The 26,214-nt window shown below is 49.5% G+C and overlaps 1 protein-coding gene across 2 annotated transcripts in view; it reads left to right on the plus strand.

Annotated features, from left to right (window-relative positions):
- CCDC92 (coiled-coil domain containing 92) overlaps positions 1-26,214 on the plus strand; it is an 85,169-nt gene that overhangs the window by 40,729 nt on the left and 18,226 nt on the right. The window contains exons 4-5 of one of the 2 annotated variants that reach the window (XM_040576865.1): positions 19,063-19,242; positions 25,259-25,402. The gene's annotated coding sequence lies outside the window, so the exon portion shown is untranslated. Of the gene's footprint in view, positions 1-19,062; positions 19,243-24,786; positions 25,403-26,214 lie in introns of those variants that run through there. The other variant, XM_040576867.1, reaches the window with a different exon arrangement.

Genomic DNA, 26,214 nt, shown 5'->3' on the forward strand with positions numbered 1-26,214 from the left:
GGAAGGCTCCTGGTTATGTTATAGCTGATCATGGTTCGGCAAAGCTCTTGTGCTCCCAGAAGGCTGCTTCCAGAGCCCCACTTTCCAAGTGGTGAAAGACAGAGCTGTTTGCTCTCTGGGCTGCAGCCTCGGGAGGTTTGGATTTAGCTTATCATGTGAGATCAGAATCGCTGCTCTTAAAATGTCAGCAGTGAGCTATGGGGCAAGAAGAGGGGAAAAAAATACTCTTGCCCAAAATTCAGGCTATGCTAGTAAATGTCAGGCATTTGCACAGAAGAAAGTCTCAGGGCTGAGAGGTTTGCTGACAGGTGGGCTTTCTGTGAAGGCGTCTCAGTTCTCCCCCGGGTCCCTGTCATCTTGTACCACAGACAGCAAGGCCTCCTGCTGAGGCACAGCTCCCAGGGGCTGCCACAGCCTCGCCTGGCTGGGAGCACTGCCCTCCTCTGCAGGCTGATGCCGGTGGAGCCGGAGGGGCAGGCAGAGCCTTGCCAGGTACACGGTCTGCCCTGAGGGCTGTAGTCACCAGCAGCTCTGGGAAGCACCACCACCTTGTCAGCGCAGTTGAGAAAAATCAGGGGTGGATGTCACCAGTGGCTCAGAGGCCACCATACAGGGAACCTTCATTTGGGGGGGAGAGTTTACACTATAAATCACAGGAGAGAAAGGGAGGAGTAAGGGCAGAGATCTCCAAAGCCTCTCCTGGTCCGGGTGAGCGGCAGCACAGGCTTGACTGACTGCAGTAGGCTTGCTGATTGAAGCAGAGCTCCGCCAGGCTCCTCAGCACTGAGGTCCTGCTCATCAGGACAGGCATCCAGATGTCAAAAAGAAAGGGCTTTTCTTTTTCAGATAGTGATTGCAACTGCCTTTGCAGGGGACAGAGCCCCGTTTGCCCCGGGCACTTCCAGCACATACGGAGAATCTGAGGACAGCACAGCCTCTTTGGCACAGGGCTCTGGTTTGGTGCCTCCCGGTGCTGCCGGGGCCGTGACGCTGCAGCAGACGTCCCTGCCAGGCCCCCAGCTGCATGCCACTCGCAGGGAGCATCCCAGGGATGAGCGCAGCAGAGAGCTGAGGGAGGGCCCCGAGCCTGTTTTCACTGCAAGACAGAGAGCCGGCTAGAAACGAGCCAAGTGTTCTTGCAAAGGAAGCAATTAAAGGCAGGGGAAAGCGAATTGCATTAGGAATTACGACCGGAGGTGCCGGAAATACTGATTGTCCAAGCAGTGGTACAATCCTAGCTTCAGCTTCTGGCATGTTTAACATCTGAACACTCCCGGTCCAACTGCAAATGCAGCAGGGCTCTGCTGCATGCCCAGGTCAGGGAAGACTGAAAGAAATGTCTTCCATTTAAGTGCAGGCACCTCCAGAAGAGGATCTGGGCTGCCTAGTACTTGGCATAGAAATATGTAGCCAGCCTGGTGTCTGGTACAGCAGGTCTGGAAAGGAGCCTGCTGAAATCCTCAGTCCCACCTGCCTGTGCAGTGCAAGTGCCATGCTCAGTGCATCCAGGTCTTGTGATCTGTCTCGTCACACTGAAACGGTGACAAGTGCAGAGACATGAACTGATTTGTTAGAAAATCCTCTGGGAAAAGCAACTGGGTGGAAGCCTACTTTCCTGTAAACCAGAACATTTCTTGCCCACAGCATTTAGCACAAAGGCAATGCCGGCACACACAAGCCGGGAACTAGAGGCCTGTAATTTGTCTTTGCCGTCTCTGGGCCACTGGAGTTGAGTGAACGTTTCATAAGTTCTTTATGGTCTCAAACCATGAGCCAGGATTTCCGGGACATCTGCTGCAGGCAGGGATTTGGGCAAAGAGAAGAAGAGAGAAGCTCTTGTCTGCAGAGCCTGGGGCCAGGTCTTGGGTTGAGGTTGGAGTGAACCTGGGCCATTTGGGTGGGATGCACTGAAGCTAGCAGGCTGTGTGTGGTTTGGACTCAAATCCTGGCAGAACTAAGCTTCAGCCTTGACGAGGCTAGTTGGTGAGGGCTGGTCGGGGAGGGAAAGCCATGGCTGTTGTTCCAAGCTCTCCCCTCCTTCTGCGTCTGCTCTGGTTGCAGATCTCAGCTCTTCATGGGCCCAAACTGTCATTGTCAGAGATGGGGGATTGCTCTCAGTCCTCAAGGAGACAGGGGCTCCTTCCCAGCCCCTAGAGAAGGAAGAATTTCCCTCCACTCATTCTACACCAAGGCAGAGAACATGGGCTTCTGGATGAGATGGGATTTAGTCAGAAGGGTGGAGCATGGTGTTGCTTGAAAGCAAAATCCCAAAGCTGCAGCACCAGGGTCCCATCAGAACTGGCAGGTCATCTAGCGAAGGATGTTCACAGGCAGTTTATGTGAAGATGTTCGCATCGTCTTGGCTCTGGACAGGCTGACGGGATGTTTTTCTTGTAGGCTGAGAGCAACAAAGAGGATTAATCTCCGGGAAAAAGGAAAAAAGGGGGCACTATGTTGAAGTGGGTTTTCATCAGCCTTGTGCTATTGTGTGTGTATCTCGGGTTTACTAATGATTCAAATGAAAAGTAATCAGGAGAAGTGCTTGGAGAAGGAGATTTTCCTGTATTTACTTTGGATGCGCGTCCACTGGAAAAATGTCGTCCAAAGCATTTTGCTTGGCAACGGGGGCTGTTTCATTTGGAGAACAATTGATGGTGATGATGAGTGGTATTAGATGTGATTGCTGTTCGACAGCTTTTTGACTTGCCTGCAAGTCAAAGCAGCAAATTCCTTGTGACTGCGCACGTGTGCGAGGAGAGGCCGGGGAGGTGGTGGCCTCAGACAAGCCAGCGACGTGTTCGATCCTCGCCAGCCTCTTACCAGGCGAGGCACAGGTTGTTAGTGCACCGCCTGGCCTTGCAGCAGTGTCTTGCTGTGCAAACCCTTGTTTTCTGTGTGCTCCACATTTTGCTGAGCTACCACTGGACAAGCCCTGCCCTGCTGTTAGCATACTGCAGAGATAGGTTCGACCTGTTAGTGGAGAATTTGCCAGCAGCACTGTGCGTGGTGTGTTACATATTTACAGGAACAGACTGCTCCCACTGACTTTCTGTTCCCCAAATCTAATGGGGTGTATCCTCGGCTGATGCTGTCCTGACACCCTCTGCACCCCTTACCAGAACAGCTGCACCACCTGGAGCCCTGCCTGTCCCCTAGCTCCCCGCACTGGCCACTGGCAACTCCTAGCAGAGGGGCCATGAGGAGGGTTAAACCAGTGAATGCCATTTGTTTGTCTTCATTTCTGAAAAAGGAACAGCCGTCTGCCACATCCATCCCCTCCTTTGCCGAAGGTTTCTCCAAGCACTAGCCTGTGCTCTCAGTGGCACAAGGAATAAATCCAGTGCAACTTTGCTGAAGTTTTCAGAATTGCTCCCAGGGTAACTGAGAGTGGAGCAGGGGCCCAAGAGTTTCCTAAGCTTCACAGCCATAGCCACAAGGCAAATAAAATGAGATTAACCAATTACAATTAAAATGAGAGGGAACTGCTTTTGACAGTAATTTTGAATTTCCCCTAAAAGCAGTTCCAGCTGTGACCTCTGACTCGTGCAGTGTTCGCCTGAGATCTGCCCCTGGTTGTTTGTTATAACTGGTGCTTTCAAGGACATTCAGTCCTGCCTAACAAGAGGATTCCTAGGAAAGAAAAAAAGAAAAAAAAAGTGAAAAATGGAAGAGGAACTAACACAGGGCATCCCTGCAGTGAGGCGCAGACCTGAGAGCCTTTCTGGTAAGCAGACGAGACAGGCCAGGCAATCTTCAGTGGATTAGGTAGGTCAGTGCTTGTAGCAAACTCCCCCTGCCCAGCAGTGCTGTGTTACTGTCATGCGACTGTGAACTCCATCCTGGAAATACCCTCATTCATCTTGGTGTTGAACACATCTCTCTTCCCACAGAGAAGCTGGCTCTGCACAGACCTTGCCCTTGCTTTGGGAAGAGAGCAAGGCTGTGTCTGCAGGATTGGGGTAACTATCCTTATTCTTACCTAGAGCTTTGGAGAGATGTGTTTGCTGTGCGGCAGTGCCACACAACCAGCTTTCATCATGATAGTGCCCGGTCCTTGCAGACTACTTAGTTCCTTAAAACCAGTGGGTGGTTTTGACTCATACTTTGGCCTGTGCTACTGTCCGCTAGCAGAACTTATCCATTCAAAAAGCAGCCGCGGAGGAGGAGATTTTGCAGGACTAGTGAGGGACAAATAATAGAATTGGGAGTGGATTTTCACCCAGATCTTATCAGCAACCAGTCAGAAGACTGCAGTCTTCTCTCCGCCAAGGTGCTGCTGCCTCTTCCCATGGGGAACAGGGAACTTCCCTTTGGAAGGATCAGAGGAGAGCAGTACTTCTGCAAATCCTCTTGTCACTTCAAAACAACGGCACCAGCAGCATTCACAAAACTCAAGGCTCAGCTCTCTGGGAAGGGTCTCTATTGCACGTAGGAAATCAGAGTTGGGACTGGGGAGTTTGTCAGGAGATGCCTGCAGGTTTCTGCATGGGCTGTGAAGCGAGTAGCCTCTGTGTGCCTGCCTTGCTGTGTGCCTGCAGACACGTTTGGTGGCTGTGTGAGCCACCTGCACGCCGTGTTTCTGCTGTTGTAGCGTTTCCATATTCAGCCCTGGAGGTGACACACTTAAACCTTCTCCATCTTGCAGTGCAGGCAGATCAATTGCCCATGCTGCGGAGACAGGGCTGTGAGAATGGTGACCTAAGCCAGTGATTAGGAGGGTGAAAATATATGTAAAGTTGCTATTTTCACTCTTCAGACACAGAACGTGAGAGGAAGAATAGAGATAAAGAGAAAGGTGCATTACCTGAGTCAGGCAATGTAGTAAGTTATTTATTCTGTGATGTGCCAGATGTGAAAGCCCTCCAGGTGCTGTAGCACTCTACTGTTGAGGTCAGTACCGCAGTCACCCTTCTTTGTAATTTCCTTTGTCATTAGTGATTTTTAAGGAATTCATTATGAGGTGAGGTCTGAAAGCAATTTTGGAGACAGTAATGCTGTTTGCTACCTCCACACCAGTTATATTTATTTAATTGGAATGATTCAACTTGTGTTCAGTGTTGTCACACCTGGGTGACTTTCAGAACTGTTTTGTGTAAACCACAGTCTGCCCGTACTTGGCACAGTCTAATATCTCTGCATCTGCAAACACCATTGTTTGATTTATAAAGTTCCCGGGTTTGCATATGAATTGCTACAGTCCAGTTCCTAAAAACTTCCCATGATGTACATTTCCATAGGTAGCTCGTCTGAGCGTTTTCTGTTTATGTGGCTTTTCCTACAGTCTTGTCTTAAACTTCCTTGCTATAAATTAAACTGATTTCTTCATGCCCTTCCCGAATTCTGGAGCGCAGTCGCTGTCCCCTTTGCAAATATTGGAAAACCATTATCATGTTCCACTCATTCTTCTCTCTTCTAGACTAAACAAACTCACTTCCTTCCACCTTTCCTTACAGGTCATGTTTTCAAAACCTTTTTATCGTTCATTTCATTCTCTTTGTGCACGCTCCACTGAGTCTATTATCTTCCTTGAAACGCGCTGCCCCAAACTGGACCTAGCTTTCACACTGTATGGATCAAGTCTCCCACTACAGAGCAAATCTCGTCTGAGCTCTTATCAGCTTCATTACATCCTGTTTGGAGTTGTGGTCTATGATACCCAGACAGAGCATTCCCAAAATGATTTGCTTTTCCAACTATGTTCCATTTGGAGATATTCAGGCCAAATCTTAGGGCACCATCAGATGTGCTCCTCCTCAGTTCAGAGTCCCTCCGCTGTGTCTCAGAAGGGGTTGTGCAGGTGTTCTTGGTTTAGTTTTCACAAAGCAGATCAGCATGGCTGAAACCAAACCTGCAAAGGATATGTTTCTTCTTTTCTCTGCCTGAAATCTCCCCATTTGTGGAAAAAAAAATAAAAGGAGGGAAAAATATATCCTGGACAAACTAAACAACCCCCTACCCGCTTCATAAGATCCTACAGCCCTTCAAAATATTTGCTTAATCTCCCAGTATCTTGGCAGGGTACATAGGTATTAGCGCATGCAGGTGTTCTTATCCATTGATCTCAAAATATTTTCCTCCTTGTTTTAAACATGGGGATACTGAAGTGTTTGGAGGCTCAGTTTTCATAGGCAACAAAGATCCCTTGCCCCATTTAAAGTCAGTGGAAAACGTGGGTTGCAAGCCAACTGGAGAACTGAGCTTGAAGTGACTTGCTGAGGTCCCACTGAGAGTTAATACCACGGCCAGGAGCTAGAGCCCAGGTTTCCTGAGTCTGTCCAGAGTCCAATGAGCAGGACCAGGCTGCCTTCCACTCCATCCTATAAACACAACTAGCACAGCCACATGGTCAAACCCATGATTTAACGCCTGAAGTAAAATCCACCCCGTCATGGTAGGTGTCACAGCACTCTGGAGAAGAGCTGGGTTGATCACGGCTTGCTCACTAACTTGAAAACTTCTTGTTCATCTAGTATTTGGTTGCAAGTTGCATAGCTGAAAAGCCTGTTAAAGAAAACAAATAGCACCTGTGCCAAGCCCTGCCATATTCCAGCAGTAAAAGATATTAATAGTTTCCAGGTCTGTATTTTGTATGTTGGCTTGCCAAAGCTCACCTGCTCTGTGTGAAAGGGGAGGCTGCTCACTGCTGGTCTCTGAACAAAAAGCTGGTCTGTCGAAGACGAATCTGGGGGAATTTTTTAAATTCCAAAAATAGACAGGAGGGAAAAATGTGCCAGTAAGATGGATCTCATTTCATTTCCCAAATCCCTCTGGTCTCCAGAGTTCATTCTTTGCTCTTAATGTTTCATGCTATGGCTTATTTTAGTCTCCTTAGTGGAAAGTTTAAAACATTTACTTAAAGGCAACGCTTCAGCTGGCATAAACTGTCACAGCTCTCTTGGCTTCAGTTGCCTTCAGCAGAGGACCTGCCCTTTAGCGTTTAAATTGCTTATTAGAAAGTAGAAAAGTGGGTCGCTTGAAATCATCCACAAAAACTAAAGAGAATGGAGAATGAAGGAAGGGCTCACAGTATGGATCTCAGGTGAGAAGCAGTCTTTCCACGTGGACAGGTGCAAATACAGAGCACTTAGCACACATCGCTAACTCTTCAGATCCCCCTTCAGAGCAGCCGCCAGTGCCCCCCGTGCCAGCACCCCCGAGGGGCCGTGGTGCCAGATCTGCTGGGCAGAAGGAACGGAGGCTGCAGGCATTTCTTGCAGGACAGCACAGGTTGCTGAGCACCAGGTGAGCCAGCCCTGAAGCCAGGTAAATTGGCCGTGTCCAAATGGTGCTCATTGTGCCAGGGAGATGTGTGCAGAAGCACCGAGGGTGCTGTAGTAAACGTTTTCCAAACTGTTGATTAATTAGCGGGGGGGATCCTGACTTGGAACACATTAACCCACTTGCTGCAGCCTCCAGCCAGCCTGGAAAGTTGCCATTTCAGCCATATGGCTGGGACAGGGGCTCCCTCTTACATCTGGCGAGTGCCGATGCCCATCCGAGAGCCATCTCGCTTCCAGACTCCGTCTACACTGACCTGTTTCGCAGTAGCATGGCACTGCCATCACTGTCTAGCTCCCTGCTCATCTCCAACCACTATTTCCTGCCTCACTGCATTGTTTTCTTTGTCTTCAGAGAAACTTCATGTTAGTTCATGGCAGTGTGGTTCAGAAGTATCAGTGGTCCCTGATGAGTGGGCCCTTCTTCTTCCTCTCGCTCTTGCCTTCAGCACCAGATTTGGCTCTCAGGCTTCAGTTGTCCAGCTCAAGCTCCTTGTTCATGCACTCTCTCCCTGCCCTAGCGCAGCTCCAGCGATCATGCCAGGGCTAAAACAGGACTGTCACAGTTCCCATTCAGCTCAGTGCTTTTGCAGGGACCATTTGTAAGCTCTTCTTTTTGTCCAGCATATCATGAAGAAGAAAAAAAAAATCAGCAAAGGTGCAGTACGCTTTCCCTTACTGTCCAGTTTAACAACATCCATCTGGGCTTACACCATTTATGATGCTGGGCTCCTGCACTGGTCTCTCTGTCTGGTACACCCTGACATAAACTGAACTGTCACAACCCTGACCTCACTGGTTCCCTGGTAAATCACATCAGCAAGGCTATTCCAGATCGACACCAGCCTGACTAAGACCAGAGCAGACTGCCAAAGCCCAAAGGATGGGAATGGTTATTTTGCCTGCGTCCTGGCTGGGTTTGTGTCTCCCTAAGAATGTGTACACTTCCCTTCGCTTTTGCAATGGCACCAGGGTGTTGACGAACTGCAGTGCTGCTATTTATCCCTTAATTACTCCCATGACTCACATTAGAGTAACAATTTTCCATAGAAACAAACACAAGCAGAGCTGACACCGCTTAAGCTGCCTTTATTTTGAAACATGTTCTCTACTTTGGGTTTCGAGGGCGGCGACTCAGGAGGCTGCTTCGCGCTCCTGGTGTTAAGGTTTGCCAGTCAGAGGAGTGAGACCCACCGGGCGCTCGCTTGCTCCAGGCTGGGGAGGAAGGGTTAGAGCTGCTGGGCTGCGCTGCGTGGGGCTGAGCATCGCTCAGCACGCTGATTTGGGAGGGATGGATGCTGAACATGGTTCAGGACAAGGCGGTTCCTGCCCACAGTGGTCCCAAGGGTGTTCATAGGACATGTTCATCCGCTAGCACTCTTGCCGGGATGCTCCCTCTTTTTTATTTCTCCTTGAGCAGCTCAACCTGGGCTGCTGTACTGTGTTTTTACGTCTCGAGAAGTTCAAGCAGGGAGAGCAACACAAGTGCCATCCCTGGATGTTATCTGTGGATATTCACCCAGTTCTGTCTGTCATGTTAATTACAGGTGCCACCGGCGGGTGGGATCGGCCCTGGCTGAGTCACTTGTTTAAAATAATTAATGAAATAATTAGCTGGCAGGTCTCAACCACATCCTTAGGGCCAGCCTGGCATCCATTCATACGTGGTCTTATATGGACTTGAAATCCTCTGAAGCTCTTTCCCTGTGCTTGATGCTTGTAAACAAGTATGTATATGGGAGACAGGATGGTCCAGAGGGGGCCTTTTCCTTCACAGACTAACGTGCCTGCCTTGCCTTGGCTTTAGACTTGTCAGAAGTCATCCTAGTTTTGTTCATCTGTGCAGCCAAGAGAAACAAGGCAGAGCCAGAGCTGTCTGTCTGATTTCTCTACTTTCAGCTGCCATTATTTATAGCAATTAGGTGTCCCTGGTGATGGTGTCCCAGCTCCTCCCCACCCTGTGGGGCAGGACCAGAGATGCGCACATCTTTCCTCAGAGCTGTAAACATACCCTGAAATCATACAACAGAGGGAGCCTTTCCTGGGGCTCTGCCACAGGCACTGCACCCACAGCAAAGCGAATACATCCAGTTTTGAGACCGTGGCCCAGCCTCCCTGCACCCTGATGGGAGGGAAAATGGCCAGGCGCTCTCTCTTCCCAAGGCAGAGCACTGAAATATCAATACAGATGTAGATACGGGAGTGCGCGGAGCCCTCAGCCAGGAAACAGGGCCACTTCACAGAAACTGCTGCACGCAGCTGTATAAAACAGACCTGCTCCAAAGTGCTCACAGCATCATGGAAAAGGCAAGAGCAAGCAGGTGGGTGCAGGAGGAGGGATGTGTGAGCAGGGGGAGATGGGAGTAGCAGCACCCAGGGCCAGGAGGCTGCCGGAGGTGCCAGCTTTTCCTTGCTCTGGGTTTTGCTTTGCACCCTGCAAAAAGCAGGGCATGGCCGAGCTCAGGGAGCAGAGCCCTGGAAAGCTCAAGAGAGGCTGACTCCAGACAGGCAACCTGATGCCTTTGCCATTGCGTGTTTTAGGAGATTGTACGATTTGATGCAGAGTCTGTTAGAGTTGGCTGGTGACTTGCTTACACTTTGTCTGCGCAGATAAAGTTGCCTCGGCATTATGCTTCTGTGCTCCCCCTACACACACCCCTTAACTTTGCAAAGTGTGGTTTTAAAAAAAAATGTCAAAAATGCAACGTTGGCTGGGCAGCCTCTCCAGGAAATGCCTATAGAAACTGTCTGCGCAGGAAATATCTACAAAGGGAAGCGGGGAGGGAGGCGAAGGTGCAGACCTGGATTCATCTCTGCAGACCGGGAGCCCATGTGCAGCTTCTTCCCTTGCACTTCCTCAGGGCTGTTGGCTGTCTCTTCGTTTTGCTTCCGAGGCCCCACACGTTACAAATGGCTTTCACGACGGTTTGTCAGCCTCCCACCATGCCGGAGTCCCGCTAAGCCTCTTCTCCTCTGAAGAAGTAACTTGTAGCTATGACTGAAGCCAGATTTTCAAACGGGGCCAGAGCTCAATAAACCACTGGGCTTTTCTCAGAGGAAAGCCCTTTGCTTGCTTTTTTCCTTTTTTTTTTTTTTTTTTCACGATGCATTGGAGTTGAACTAGGACTGAACCAGTAGTACAAATGTTAGACTGACTATCTCTTCCCTAGAGGACTTTTTTCTTTGTCTGCCTCCTGTATTGCTTCAAGGTGCGGATAACCGATGTGTGCGCCTCGTGGAGTTGTCTCCCTCCCTCAGGACCGACAGAGCCCCATTACGTGGGGATTTCAACCCTGTCTGCAGAAAGGACCGGGAAGGAGAGAACCAGGAACAAGCCTTCCCTGGCAGAGGGATGGAGTAACCAGACAGTTTTTCCAGCAGCCAGGGCTGTGTTTAGGCAGTGCAAGCCCCTGGGCCTGAACACCTGAAGCTTCCAGGCACGAGGCCAGGGTTTTCACTTCACCTTAAACAAGGGTGTTTTGGGCCCATTTGGGGAGGCAGAGTAAGGCATGTCAGCTCACTGAGCTTAAAGAGAGCTGTCTGTGTGACCAGGAAGTGGGACTTGCTCCTTGTCCCTTTCCGTGGTCCCTTTTCAATCAGTTTTGAGTGGTGATGTCTGAGGAGGACCCACCAGAGAGGGACGGGACAGGAGCAGAAGCCAGGTAGGGTCATGGTGACCATCGCCCCCTTTCTGTCCCACACATGGACTCCCGTTAATCCAGGGGCAGCTGCTGTTCGTCACAGCACAGTGTCATGGAGGCCAATCCCACAGGGATCCATGCAGGTACAGCAGGATCAGTGCAGCAAGAAAGGACAAATAGAAGCAAAGGAACTAAAATAAAAATAAAAAAAACAATATCTCCCCCATGAAAATTTTCACAATTCCCGTGTCCTGTCGCAAATTTGCTGCCTTGACTCACCTCACACATTTGCCAGCAACAGGTTCTGCTTTCAACAAGAGACTTTGACTCTCTGAAGGCAGAGAGATGGGTCTCCCTTGTTCCTTCTCCTACTCCAGGCTTAACAGAGGACGTAGTATGTCTGAGATGTGAAGCACAAATCAGGGGATCTTCACACCTCCACTTGACCTGGGCTATTTAGTTTGAACAAAGTCAAAGCAGCCTCCCTAGCACCAGGAGGTGGCTCTGCCAAACACCCCCATCTTCCCAGATAGACTAAATAACAGCTGCCCAAATTATCTTCTCCCTGGAGGTCAGTGTGGGGTGACAGCAGCAAGTGGTTGTGTTTTTGCATGGAGGGACTCCAAGCCTGGTCCAGAAAAAGACCTTAATTGCCTCTTGCGTTTCTCCTGAATCAGGGACATCTCTGGAGTCCAGCAGCTTCAAAGACACTTCCCCTGCACTCTATCATAACAGCATTTAGAAAGCAGCTTGAATTTCTTCCAGCTGGCTTCATGTTACAGAGATCCCTATCAGCACCCGGGAGGAAAGAATTAGCAAGAAAAACAAGCGTCTCTTAAACTTCAGAGAGGAAAAAAAATGCTAAGAAAATGGCCATGTAAAAAGCATAAATTTAGTCCAATGATGCCCAATGCGTTCATTTCCTAGGTTGTTTGAGGTAGAAAGCAGCCTAACGACTGGATTTTCTTGTGTCAGCCAGAGACTTTGAATGCTAATAGCAGGGTTTTATCGAAGCCAGATGCACTTGCACAGGTACGGTCTCTACGACCTCCCTCCTGGCCATTGGAAATGAGCAGGGCCCACCTAACAGTATTAACACCTGTGGAATCCACGTGCCTGGGGACGCAGGGAGTCACCGGAGCAGACAAGCCAACACACTCGGAGTTTCAAAGGCGCCCGCTTGGCTCTTCTTGCCAAATTCCTTTCTATCCCCTGCGAAGACTTCTCGTGGCTCTCTCTTCCCCCAGAAAAGCATCACAGTTGCAGACTTTTCCCTCTTGCCAGATCGAGCAGTCGGGCTCAGGGTAAGCGGTGGGAAAGCCTGGAGCAGGCAGCTCCCGTAGTAGCAGAGAGCTTCCCACACCCAAGGTGCTCCCCAGATCCCAGCCGGTCGGTTCTGTTGTGGTTATTGCTGAGCCGCCTCCTCCTGTGCAGCTGTCCCGCGCCCCAGCCCGAGCCCTGCAGTCATCCTCGGCGTCTTTCCTTTGGTACACAGACGGACTTGCTGACATGTGAACAAATACTTTTAAAGAACAGATACCCTCCGTTTCAAAGAGCAAAGTCCCGTGGGCAGCCGGGGAAAACTGGCACAGGGCACGGACTGAATTTGGTTTTGCTTTGCACTCGCTGCGGTTCTTCACACGAAGGGAGGAGAACCGCGTGGCATGAGCTGGGGCTCGGGGACCAGAAGTCGGTGCCTTTGCATGTCAGAAACCATTTCCGTTAGCCAGCCTCACAAGCACTGTCTCTGTTTCTGTATGTGGGATCCCACAGTGCTGTTTTTCTGCCTTTCCTGATACTTTCTCTTCCCCTTTCAGTCTGTTGATGGGCCCAGCCTCTTAGTGGCTCTCTTCAAAGGAGGACATTATGTTATGCCACCACTTCTCATGCTGTTCTTTTCTCCAGCAAGTTTCCATTATGACTGGAAAAAAAAAATCTGGCAGCCATCACCTCTGCTCTTTGATGACCTTTGGTTGATTATTGAGATATTACTCACAGTTTTATTGTCTTCTCTTGCTCTATCTAAATAAAAAGATGGATAGATACATAGATGGGTATAAAGGTGAAGAGAGAGAAAGAGAGGAGGAGTAATTTGTGGTGATTAATGGCCCAAGCAGAGGCAGAAAGGGTGAGAAATTGCATCGAGCAGCACCAGTTTATACCTTCCAAGACACAGACTTGCTCTAAAACATTTCTAATTACCAGAAATCAATGTATTGTCTGCTTGGCTTTAGTGTGCAGCTAAGGGAAAATTCACAAGACGCAATTAAACCAAATCTTACAGCTTGATGTTTCAGCTTCCAAGAGTCAAAAAAGTGAGTTTGAGCATGTGTAACTTCAGAGACAGACCTAATTTTCCCCTCTTGCTGAGAAGATTCACATAGCAACAGTGAATGGGGCTTTCTTCAATTTGCTTTATCCTGTGTGTGTTTAAGATAACCCTTTTTTTCCAGAATTCCATTTAGCTACTCATACTACAAACACAAGGACAGATGGTCACCAGATCAAACTTAATCAGCATTCTGTATGCTGGATTTCAAGCTTAGAAATTCATCTGGTTCTAGTAAAACACAGTCTGAAACCTGCCTGATGTTTAACTCAGCCACAGAATTGTATTAAATTTCTAAGCCTTCCCGATCCTTACAGGAGATTGAGAAGGAAACCATCAGGCATCTTTAAAAAGGGGTTGATTAGGAGTTTAATTATCAGATATCAAAATCTGTTCTGTTGCTGGTGTCTCACTGAAGAGCAGCGTTTTTAAAAGGGGTCTGCAGTTCTGTGTGTTTCTTCTTGAAATTCACCAGGGCTATATGTAGCCCTGGAGTAAGAGGATGCAGTTTCATGTACATCCCCTTACACCTTGCAGAATTCAGGGTCTGACCTCAGCAGTGTGCCCTCTGTCAAGGCAATTTGAACCTTTTCCCCATGGCTTCTTCTCATTCCTGTTCTCATCAGACTTGCCTTTTCTGCCTCTCATTGCTGGTGGTAGGGCAGCAGGGCTGAACTGCTCACGTGTGCCCCCGTCCTAAGGAGCTGGTGCTGCACAGAGAGGACAAGCAAGCAGCTCCCCAGGGCTGAGGCCCATGGAGGAGAGCTTCCAGGTTTCATCGCCCTTTTAGGCTTCTGCAGAATAGGACACAGGTATCCAGGTGCATCAAAAGCCACAGCAAAGCCTCCTTTGCCTTAGTGAAAACAAGGTTTCACTCTGTGTCCTTAAATCCTCCGTCCTTCAAACTGGCGTGCTGATCTTTTTGCCCTCTTCGGAAACACGCAGCTATTTCATCCCTCATGCCACAGCCTGTTGGAGATGTGTGTACCACTGCATCGAACTCTGCTGCCTTTATTTGCATAACTGTGGCATGGGGCTGACTGGCTGGAAACCAAAAACCACTCCAAATGGCACAGAGGCGACAGCCATCTGTGTCTTTTTCACATTCGGTTTCATTGTTTTAGGATCAAATCCAACCGCTGCAACCTACAGTAACTCTACACTTCTCGAGGCTCAGAGCTTTCCATATAGCACGATCTGTGGTTTCGCTGTGGAGAAGCAAACCTGGAAAAAAACTTGTTGGACTGGATCAGAAGTATTTTAGTTAGTGCAGCAGGAGCTGCCAGTGGTGAAAATAGCACTCCTGGAGCATGAATGAACAGAGCGGTGTTTCCTTCTGTGCACGTTAGACAATTTAAGACTAACTCAGCATTATGCTTGTGCTGGACAGGGTGCTCTCGAGGTGTGTTTCCATTACCACGTAATAAATATGAATGTTTTTTATGAGATACCCGTGGACGGAAGGAATCTGGGGTTTGCTAAAGGTTATTTTGATGATGTATATTCAAAGCCCTCCTGTTTGGCATTAATTAGTACAACGTAGTGTTTTGCAATTTCCCAGCACAGACACATCCAGATTCCTGCTAGGAACTGGAAGTAGCATCACCCACCACCCACTCCTCCACCCAGACAGACAGCACTGAGGCGATCCCTCCCTTGGATGAAGCTTGTGTATCCCTCACAGCCTCATGGCAAGGGGCACGCATGGGAATGAATGCACTCCATACTGAGGAAACACCTTGTGTAGGAGCTACTAGGGGAGCTAGGGTCTGCCCTTGCTAACAGCCAAGAGAGAAGGGGATATTTGCGCTTTTCCTGCCTGTTTTATCCTTGCTAGAACATCCAGGTATACAAAAAGCGCCTGCTGCCAGCCCCACGCTGCAGAGAGAACTTAATGCTCTGCACCAAAGTGCCAGGTGATGAAAACTTTTGACTTGTGTTTCAATGGTACTGCATGGACCATACCTTAGCATAGATGAGCAGGCCCTGTGATAAGGAAAGTACCAAATGACACTCACATTCTCCTGCTTAGACATCCCACTGTGGTTAGGCTGACCCGTCTGTTCCTCGTACCGGCCTGAGGGTGCTTCTGCCACTGACTTTGGTGCACGGTTATTTTGCGTCCTCGGTGCAAAGTCTCTTGTTTGGTTCTTTCTCGTTGCTGGTTACATCTCGCCTTGTGCATGGGACCATTGGCCTCAGTGTTCTAGTGCTGGAGACGTTTCTTCCGTGTTAATTGCATTTACACGTTCAATTACCCATTAGCCATCAACTCGAGCAGCCCATATGGCGTGAAGGAGGCCCTTCCCAGTGAGTGAGGAATGCTTGGGACAGCTTGGAGCACAAGTGGGGCACAGTAACGGCCCTGCAGCCGGCCCCTCGGAGTGCCCATTGCACGGCCACCGTTGGAGCCCGTGACCACCACCACCATCCCCACGGCATCACAACCCCGCTGTGCGCTCAGCCCTTCCCAGCACCGTGGTTTCTGCCCGCTCTCCGCAGTGCCATGGCAGTCTTCTCTGTACCAGTTAATTGTCTTTTTATGCCTCCAGCCTCCCTCCAGATAATTTTTTTTTTTTAACTCAGAAATACATTTGTTGCAAATAGATGCCAGCAGCTCCCAGTGCCAAGAAGATGCGGTGCTCCTTCTGCTTGCTCTGTTTTCCAGCGAACCGTATCGTTTTGTGCTTGTTTCTCTGTGACCTTTGGAGCCCATTCAAAGTCATCTGCCTTTTGCTTTGATTTAATTTCAATCCAGCGCATGTTGCCAGCTGATTTGCTGCCTGTTTTTACACATTGCCAGCAAATCACCACCTCTTCATATTGTTTAGACAGCCATCAAATCTGGGCCTGCCAACTCTTTTTGTTAATGGTCTGGGAAGGCTTGGTACATCTAGCTGATGTGACCAGAAGGGGACCAGAAAGCTGCTTAATCCTAGCTAGCAAATCTTTAAAGCACAGCGTGGGACTTCTATGGTCAGAGCAGGGTCAGGCTTCACTGGGCAAAGCTTTTCAGTTGATTGGTGTGGACCCAAGGTCTGCGTGTACATCTCCTGTACCTCGCTTTTCTGCTGTGATTTAAAGATGATTTAAAGACACGTGGTTACTGGTTAGATAGGACTGTGTCGGTTTTACACAGCACAGTGAGTGCAGTGTTTGCAAACGTGGCCCACACCTCCTGGGCTTTCTGCTGAGATTTCACTTGTGTTCTTCCTTCTTCTGTTGGTTCTCTTCCCATAAATCACCAGAGTTAAAACACTTGAGTGTTCCACATGAGGTGGGGAAAGCCAGTAGCAACCCTTAAACGAAAAGTTACTCACAATTAGAAAACATTAGCGTAAACAAAAGCAGCCTTTTTGAGTTCCTTCTCCCCAGAGGCATGCCCTGCAAACACAACAGGGCTGGCCTGAAAAAAGGAGAGCAGGAGCAGCGTATTTACAAGCAGAGACACCGAGGTCAGTGCAAAGCTCAGTACCATGAGACCTTGCCCTGCAGATGTCCCTGCCCTTGCTCACCAGATCAGCCCCTGAAGGGACAGGGGCAGTTTGTGGGCTTAGCCGTTTGCCACATGGGGGTCTTTGCTGTCCTGCATTCAAGCCTGGCTCAGGGCTGTGGGCCATGTATGGGAGGGAGGTTTCTTCCAAGAGGGCTGAGCTGCTGCGGGCACCTGGGAGCCCCAGTACCTCTCACCCCAGCAGTTCACTGCCCCAGAACTGCTGGGACCTGCCTTCGCAGCCGTGGGGCTGTGGGCTGCAACCCCGGCTCGTTCAGCACTCCCTAGGGATGCACAGCTGAATACTGGGGAACTTTAATGTTCCTGCAGGCCGACAGAGCAGCCAGCAGGCTGCAGAGGTCAGGGGTTAGTCCTGGCTTGGCTCTGATACAGTCTTTTGAGCTGTCTGAACCTCAGACGCTCCGTGTCTACAGTTACACATCTGATCCTGATGGAAGCTCGTGTGGTTGCACAGCCATGTAACAGAGAGCTCAGCAACAGAGCATTTGCCAAGGCTTTGCATTTTGCACTCAGATCGGCACTGCTACCAGCATCCACGCTGCCAAGTCCTCCCCCACAGGTCCTCCTGCCACCCAGGGAGTCAGGCACAGCTACACGAAGCCCGGTAATGCCTCACCTGCCAGAGCACAGCACAGCCAGCCTGCCTGGTTCACAGCCTGCTGCAGGCACATCTCAAACTTCTCATAAAAGGCTAAAGGAAAAAGGCACCACCAGAGCCCTGGGGCTGGAAGGCAGCCTGGGACGGGCCCATCTCTTGCTGTTCCAGTGCCCACATGTGGCCAAGCTCTGCATCTTTTGCCTTCTTGCATCCAAGTGGAGGGCAAACTCTTTGCAAAGAAAGCAAGTGTCCTCTGCTGGCTGCAAGCAAAAAATGCATGTGGTGATACCCGGGCTGGGGACAGCATTGGAGTAGGAACGTTATGTAGAGTTTGCAACCTGACTTGTTTTAAAGATGGACAATAATCCAGCTGTGAAATGAAGCTACAAGCCGGCTGCTTGCAGCACGCAGCGTGGACAAAGGAGGGGTGTCAGGGTGTCTGTGCCTTCAGGCTGGGAGTGCAGGGCAGGATGCAGCCCTTCTCCCCGAGCAGTTCCCCCCGGACATCCCCTGTAAGACACGAGATGTTGCAGGTTGGAAGGGGCAACTGCAGGAGAGGGACAAGAGATCGGAGGTGCCCGAGGCACGGGAGCGGAGGAACTCCCCAGCAGCATGAAACCCATTTCGGGCAGTCCCTGCAGGAAGGACGCGAGAGCAGGGGCCGGAATCCAGCATGCGCTTGTGCTCTGCGTTTCTGAAATAATCCCTCAGAGATCAATGGTGTTTCACATCTCTCCCCATCTGTTCTTAATCTGTTCGCTTGACAGATGCCAAACCACCATACCCTGTATGGAAAAACACAAAACAAAATACAAAGCCTTCTATCTTGTGTAGTTTTGTTCAGAAACGTTCCCTGGAGCCCAGCTCTGTTTGTGCCCTGGCCGTGCATGGAGGCCCCCAGAGGAACCTGCAGCAGGGGCAGATCTGCCACCAGCGGGGTTTTCACAGCAAGGCCAGAAAAGGGGTGGCCAGGGCACAGCCTTGTGTCTGACAGAGAAGCTTTGTGTTCATGCAGTGATTCAAGCTGGTGAAAATCTACTGCTGGCATCCCTCTAATGCCACGAAGCCTCTACCAACACCTCGGTCCTGTTACTCCAGGTGCTGCAGGCTTGCACAGCCACTGCCAGTCCCGGCCAGGCAGGAGGTGTGTGGAGAGAAGGGATCTGCCTCGCTAAAGGTCACAAATCAGTGGTAGGGCCAGATGGAAAATCAGTACTCTGGACCCCCTAGGGGTTCCTGCCACTTGCTCACACAGCCTTTCCTCCCAGCATTATCTCAGAGTTCATCCCTGCAAAATCTGCTGAGGACGTGAGCAGCAGCATTTTAATGGCATCCATGAATACTTTATTTAAGGCTGAGACTCAGCGACTGCAGCACTGTCATTATCATTGGCTGGACCAAACCATCTCTGATAATAAATAATACAGGATTACTCCCAGCATCTAAAAATATCCTATCTTAAGCTGTTCCCATCCTCATCCTATCGATCAGGAGGGCTGAGTGTTTGCAACAGCTTATACAGTAAATGCAGTTTAACTTTCTTCTCACCAAATACTGCAAACTGGCTCTTTTCAGAACACTGCCATGTAATTTACAGCTGTATCACTAACTCCTTAATAGTTGCCAGGTTCTTTGGAGCCCTTTGAAACCAAACACAATAGAAAGATGTGAGCCAACACTGACCACACGTTTCATGTCTGCAGGTTCCTACGTGCCTTTTTGGTCTTTTCAGCAAGCAAGCTAATGGAAACAATTCTGTATCTTCAAGGCGGGATGATGAGGTTTCAGAGTTCCCCTGACTAGTCACAAGAGAGAATTGATGCAGCTCTACAGCAGCCAAATGTGAGTGCATCTCTGCATCTCAGTTTTACCATTAACCTCAGGTAAGAGGGAAGGGATGGAGAGATTTCCTCTTTGCATATAATTTGCTTAATCAGTCTGAAACACAACCCTGCCAGTCTGAAAACAGGTTTGAAACAGTGACAGTTAAATGCCTGTGCACTTTGTCCATTACCCCCAAGAAAGGAGTACTTACGTAAGGTTTGGATGAGCAAAAAGGAAGGCTGGGGGAAAATGGCACTATCTTGGGCTGCTAACAACATCCCATACGGTGCTCTGTTCTGATACTGCTTCACACTAGCATGTTAATTTATGTTAATTTATGTTAAGATAATAAATGTATTGTGGTTTAACAACGATAATTTATGTTAATTGCTGAAATCTGCTAATATAAATAATTATTAACAGGACATTAATGAATGAAAACATCCTGTGCCTCCCCAGTTTAGTAAAGGTAGGATTTGGGGTGAAGGAGTTCCTCCTGGCTAACCTGGCATGTTTCGCCAGTACCTCCCAACTCCCTGAAACATCAAGAGGAACATCAGCAAAGAGAAACACAGTATTTTTAAAATGTCTTCACAGCAGCAATCATAATAAAAATACAAACCTGAGGTTTGTAAAAGTGTAGCAGTAAAACCACAGACATCTTTACAACTCCCAGACACACAGTGCTCCCCAGCAGCAAGCACAAAACCCTCCCGAATGCAAGGAGCAAAACTATAACTGCGGAACAGGCCTAATTGTCTTACAGCCTGGAAAACAAACAAACAAATGAAAACTATACATGACACCAATTTGCAGGTCATTTCCATTCACCATCAGGGAAGATAAAACAAAATCCCTTCATTTTTCCTCACCTGGAGACCACAGACAGGAGTTGTGTGGAAGCAGGATGCTGCACCTCTAGGCCAGTACCTAGTTTAGGTTCCCAAAGCAAGCTCAGATCTTCGTGCTGTTTCCTGATCATTTAAACCCATTTTCTTTGCAAACCAGATTATAGGCATCTGTACTTCCCTAGCTAACAGTAAGCCTGTTTCGTTCATGGGAATAGAGATCATCTCTCTCAAAATGTGAGGCAAGCCCTCAGGCAATGTAGCTCAGCTTCCCAGTGTGCTCTGGCAGGTTATTTAATATTTCCATGCCTTGAATCTCCCATCTGCAAAAACGAATGCCGTATTCCTCCCACCCTTTGTCCAACAAGGCTTAAAGCTCTTCAAGGTGGGCATTTGCTTATTAAGAGGAGGCAAGGGGGAACTGTGGCAGCAGCGGGCTGGCTGTGTGCAAGACAAGCCTGACCTTGGGCTGGCTGTGGGACTGTGCGTGGAGCCAGTGGGTGATTCAGTGGGACACAAAGCATTCAGCAGGATTATAAAGCACAGAGAGTGGTTGCGGGAGGAGTTTCTGGACCCCCTGCAGTTGTTTGGGCTAGCACTTTCTTCTGTGCTTGACTTTGCTCTCGGGTACAGCCAGGATCTGGAGCTCTCCACCTGCCTGCCCGCCTCGCTGGGGGAGGCATCAGCCCGCTGACCCCGGGACCTGCTGAGATGATGGTACGGATTCAGCTATCGACAGCTTCAGTGACTCGTCTCTTCCTCTGCCATGGAAATGAACCCATGTGGTAGCAATGATGGGAAATTACTCAGAGGAAAGAAAAAAAGCTCAGTGTAATCCAGGGCAAAAAGTCTAGAGTAAACACAGCCCCGGCCTAGCACCGTACAGCTGTCAAGTCGCATTGCAGTAGGTTTCTTGATGCTGATGATTTAACGATTCTTTGGCCCAAGGGTACATCTCCCACTGCAAATCTGCTTCTCCAAAGCCGCTTTATCACTGACCTGAAAGGAAGCAATCACGGTCTGTGTGTAAATGTATGTGACGAGAGTTAATGCATGGTAATAGCTGCAGCATATCTAGCGGGTTGGACAAAACGGACAAGGTTCTCTGTCTGTATTTTGCTCCCTGAACATAGAGGTCACTGGCCTTTATCCTGCTGATACGTGATAGAACCCAGTAGGCAGAGCCTAGGCATACATACATAAATCTGTCAGTGATTGCTTGTGCACTTAGAATAGATTTTATTTTATTTATTTATTTATTTATTTTGGAAAAGCCTTAGAAACAAAAATGCAGATGGCACAGGTCACCTTTTGCCCTAGAAGAAAAAAAAAAAAAAAAAAAAGTTGTCTTCTTTTACTTACAAAGTATTCACAATTTGTCCTTTGTCATTTGTGGACAGATTGTCTAAGCTCAGCTGTGTAGCTGAAGAGCTTTTTGAAAGCGGTTCTGGGCCCTAATCACACCGTTTCTAATTGAAATGGGAACCCTTGCTCCCCAGGTCCCTGGGAAAGGCCCGTATAATTGAAAGGTGGGGACTGCTTTTGAGATTGTTAGGATTTGTACAATCACAGAATTCTGGCTAACATCCACCCCACGAATTAGCACTGAAAAATAACAGATTTTCTAAGTGTGTGCTTGCTAAAGTGCAGAAAAGGGAGCTGATCCAGCAAGGGTTTGCTGCCTTCTCCCAGGCAGCAATTATAGCAATGTTTTACAATCAGGGAGCTGGTCAATTCACTTGCACGTTTAATGGATGAGATAAGGGCAGCTTGCACTAAATTAGCTTTCTGGTGAATGTATGATAGATATCAAGGATGCAAAGCCCTTCTGGCTGCCTGCTGCTGCGGGGAACTGCCTGTGTGTACTTTCAGAGCAAGGCCAGGCAGATCTATTTGGAGATGATGCTCTTGTACTAAAAACAAACAGGGATGCTCCTGAGCATCCCACTATAGAGCAAAGGACTGCTTAAGGCAGCGGGGGCCAGTGTGCTGCCTCTGGGAGCCGGCTGATGACCACGCTGTGCTCAGCACTGTTTCACCAACAGCGAGCCATGCTGCAGCAAAGTTGCAAGAAGGATCTCGGTGTTGTGCCTCCCTCCGTGCACAGAGGCATGCATGCGGCTCACGGCAGCCTGCTCCCATCCTCCAGCCCCGGATCAGGCACCTCCTGGATCCTGACCCGCTTTCTCCAGTTCTGTTCCTCAGTAGATGCCTGAGCCTCCTCTCAGCCCCTGTCATTAGATGCTATTTGTTTTGCAGCAGGAGGCTTCCTCTTGCACCAGGAACCCCACTGGCCTAAGTGTTGTGGAAACAAAGGTAAAACAACAATAACTAAAACCAGTCTCTGCCTTAAGGAGCTGGCAGCACCTCCCTTATTTCTTTCAACTGCTGTAAATAAATGCGTGGTAATGGCACTGTTTTCCAGAGGACAATAAAAGGAACTGTTGTCGCTGCCTGACACCGACTTTTCCTGCCATTCAGTAAGTCTTCCCCTCCTTCTCTTAATCTTAATTTTGTTAAAGATCAGATCTCATCTGATGACTGCTAATTATCTTAGAGGCTGTTGGTAAAATGCAGCGAAGGGACCGAAGGCAACGTGCCAGCACAGCGCTGTGGAAGGAACGCTGGCCTGGCCGGTGTCACTGCCACAACTGGGGTATTTTAACTGATGCTTCCCCAATAGCATGTCTGATGGCAGAGGTACTAAATGAGGACTAGTATACACGTGTCTCTTACACGCACTTATGTACATTTGGTTCTGATTTTTGGAGTCTTCCCTTTGGATTTGTGAGGGATCGCATCACCCTTCAGATTTTAACATTTTGGTTGAATTTCATCCCAGCTGTTGTTCCCTTCTCTGCCCCAAGCTCTGGGAGAGGCTCTGCACAATTTTCTTCCCTCGTCCCACTCCCAGCATCGCGCTGCTGCCAAGAGGAGAGGACTCATGCAACCTGCAGGCTGCCTGCATGCAGGGGGTGCCAGCTGCTCCGGCACTGTCTCCTTTCCAGCAGGGTGAATGTGAAGCTAATCCCAGCTTCTCGTCTCAGCCACACTGATCTAGTTAACGGTAACGCCTTTGGCTTTAGGGAGTGGAGGAGTCTGGATTTAGATCTGCATCACCAGAAGCAAAACGCGGCCAGCAGTGTGTGCTGGTGTCACAGATGCATGGCAAAGTGAAACAACATCCACATGCAGCGTCCCAGGAGAGGTGACGAACCCCTTCTGCTTCCAGCCTGCTGCTGTCTCCTGTCCTTGAAATATGTGCTCTTTAAAAAAGCAAGTGACAGAAAATAAGGAGAGAGAAGCACCTTAAAAAACAAATAGCCAGCAACAGGGAGAAGATACACTGCCTGTAAGGTCCTGGAAAATCTCTGTCCCTGCTCCTAGGAAGGCCTGGAGAGCAAACCCAAGACTACAGAAAGCACGGGGTAGGAGGCAGATCGTCTGAGTCAGGTACAGGACAGCATCAGCCTTGCCCCCACCTCTCCCTGACATCTTCCTACACCCATCTCCCATTAACTAATTAGCTTGGACCTTTTAACGTGCACATGGCCCCTCCGCCAAGTACACAGAGATTTCCACTCATCCTTACCCAGCACTGCTGGGAGCCTTCTGCCTGCATGGGCGTTACACTGCCTGCTCAGGCTTTGCAGCCGCTTGGTTTATTTCTATATATAAACTTTGGAGATGCTTCCAGCACGGCCCGGCCAGCCCCCAGAGGGCACGCAGGGCTGCGTGGTGTGGAATCAGAGCGTTTCTCCAGCTGCTCCCAGGCAGACTGGCCAAACTGAGCTTAGCAGCAGGGTACTGGCAGTCTGTGCAGACGCTTGCATCCCGTCAGATCCAGGCAAATCCACCGCTGCAGGGAGTTCCCCGCTCTGCAGAGCCTGACTGTATGGTTGAATAAGCCATGAAGGGACAGAGGTCTTTGAACCAACAGCCAGGACTTGGAGGTCCTCAGATCGGGTGGCTGCTTACTGGATTTCCTTCCTGATCCGATCAAATCATGGGAGTCAGATCTGGGATTTATCTCAGTTTCCTCATCTGACCCTGGGGTGGTTGCTTAGAGCCCATCTGTGAAAGGGTGCCTGCGTTTTTCTGAGGAAGCTGTAACTGGGAAGCACTGACAATTAGACGACAGGCATGGACACAGGCAGCGCAGGTAGCGCCTGGAGGACTGCTGCACAGCAAGTCACAGCTGTTTGTGATCCCTGATTGAGATTTTACTGGAGGGCGCTCCTATCTCAAGGGCCTGGATTTACCCTTTGCCGGACTGGTGATTTGCATTTCGAGGACAAAACCCTTGGCCAAGAGTTGTGGTCAGGGCCTGAACTTCCTCCCCTTCTGCAATGAGGAGCCACTGAGGACAATCAGCTGTACTAATCAGCACCCTCCTTTTCAGAACTTTAAAAGAGCTGTGCAGATATTCATGGCACATAATTACCAAGCACCCTACATGACCAAGATATTCCCATTTTGAACACGGAAGTGGAGCAGCTCAGCGTGCCGCTCACCCGGCGAGGGGCAGCCGATGCAGCTGCTGAAGCAGAGCCACAAATCGGGGTGATGTTTGCAGGCTGAAACCTCACAGAACTGAAAACTTCAGAAAAACCAGGGGACATGCTGAAAAAATGGCACTATTAAGCACTATTTCTAGTTCATTTCTAAATGGATGTGCTTTTGTCCTTTTGTTTCCAACACACTGTCGGGTTGCAGGCGTCTCTTTCTCTTGGCTGAACGTCACACTCCCAAGGGCAGTTCATAAAAAGCAGTTTCTGTCCAGCAACACAGCTGGGGGGTTCCTTCATCTGCGTTAGGTTATTAGGGACCCATATTGAATTTAACATCCTCCTGTCTTCCCTGCCAGGATGAGTCAAACAGCAAATGCATTTCTCTTTTGGCACGAGTCCTAAGTGAATCAGCTCCTCAGACCATTCCTTCATCACCTAACGGGATCCTAAATTAAGAGTCCACCCTGTTACGGCCTGTTTTATATAAAAAGCTGGATGGATCTGAGATAAAATGGAAGGAGAACCATGATTGGGAGAGGGCTTGTTCTCCGGCTCTGTCTGACCTTGCCAGCCTGTCTGCACAGCCTCCTCTCTGCCCGTCGTTTCACTCCTAGATTCCCACTTAAAGCTTATCCATTTAAAACTTATCCTTTGCTTTTGGTTTTAGTTTTGCTAACTAAGAACTAATAAGCCTTCTGAAAAATATTTCCCTCTAGGCAATGTCGTGCTGCATCTCCCCCAGCTCTAGGAGCCACATGGTGCAAAGCACACACACGTCCTCCATTTGCTCACGCGCAACTGAACCACTGAAGGGCTCATAGATCCACCAGCTTGCTGCTTCGTGCTGAGTCTGGTTTGGGGTAAGTCTTGAAATATATATATTGAAATATACCCAACCTGTGTTGGGTATGCTTCTTTTTCCTTAGAATATTATCAAGTTTCTATGTCTTTGTCCTGAAGTCCCCTGTAATGAAGTATTTCTTTCCGTTACAAACACAAAAAAGCCACAATCTACATGCAATGCAAAGCTTCAGCTCTCCCCGTGTGTTCCCGGGGGCAATGTCCTGGGGATGGCCAAGTCCCCGACTGCCCAACCTCACTGCGTTTGTTGGGTGTGGGGGGTTCTGGGCGTCTGCCGGTGCTCACATAACTTGTGTGAGCAGACAGAAATACGATGATGTTACTCGGCCTCATCTCACGTGGCTTCGTGCAGCCAACACAGATGCACAGCACAGACATCCAGCACACAGCGCTGCGCATCCTGGACCTGCCCAGCAGGTGTGAGTGCAGCTCACGCGCGTGTGTCGGTGCAGAGAGCAGCGCAGAAACACGGTGCACGTGCAGAGGTGGGCACGGAGCGCACAGCCACCCCTAGCAGCATGCCCATGCAGCGGTCCTGATGCAGCTGTGCGTATTTCGGATGTCCTGCAGCAAAACGCACGCACGTGTGGCCGCCGGGAGCTACTTGGGCGCGCAGGGACAGGTGCCGACACGTACCCAACACGCAAAAGTCCCCCGAATTCGGCTGCTCTCCTTTGTTCCCCCGTGCGCACTGTCACAGTGCTGCAGCACACGCGGCCCCGTTCCCGCCCGCAGCCTGCACACGCGCCCGTGCACGCGCGCCCCGCTGCAGCCACGCGCGAGCCCCCCGCAGCCGCCGCGCGCTTCCCGC

Source organism: Cygnus olor, chromosome 17, assembly GCF_009769625.2.
Source record: "Cygnus olor isolate bCygOlo1 chromosome 17, bCygOlo1.pri.v2, whole genome shotgun sequence".
Classification (NCBI taxonomy): domain Eukaryota; kingdom Metazoa; phylum Chordata; class Aves; order Anseriformes; family Anatidae; genus Cygnus; species Cygnus olor.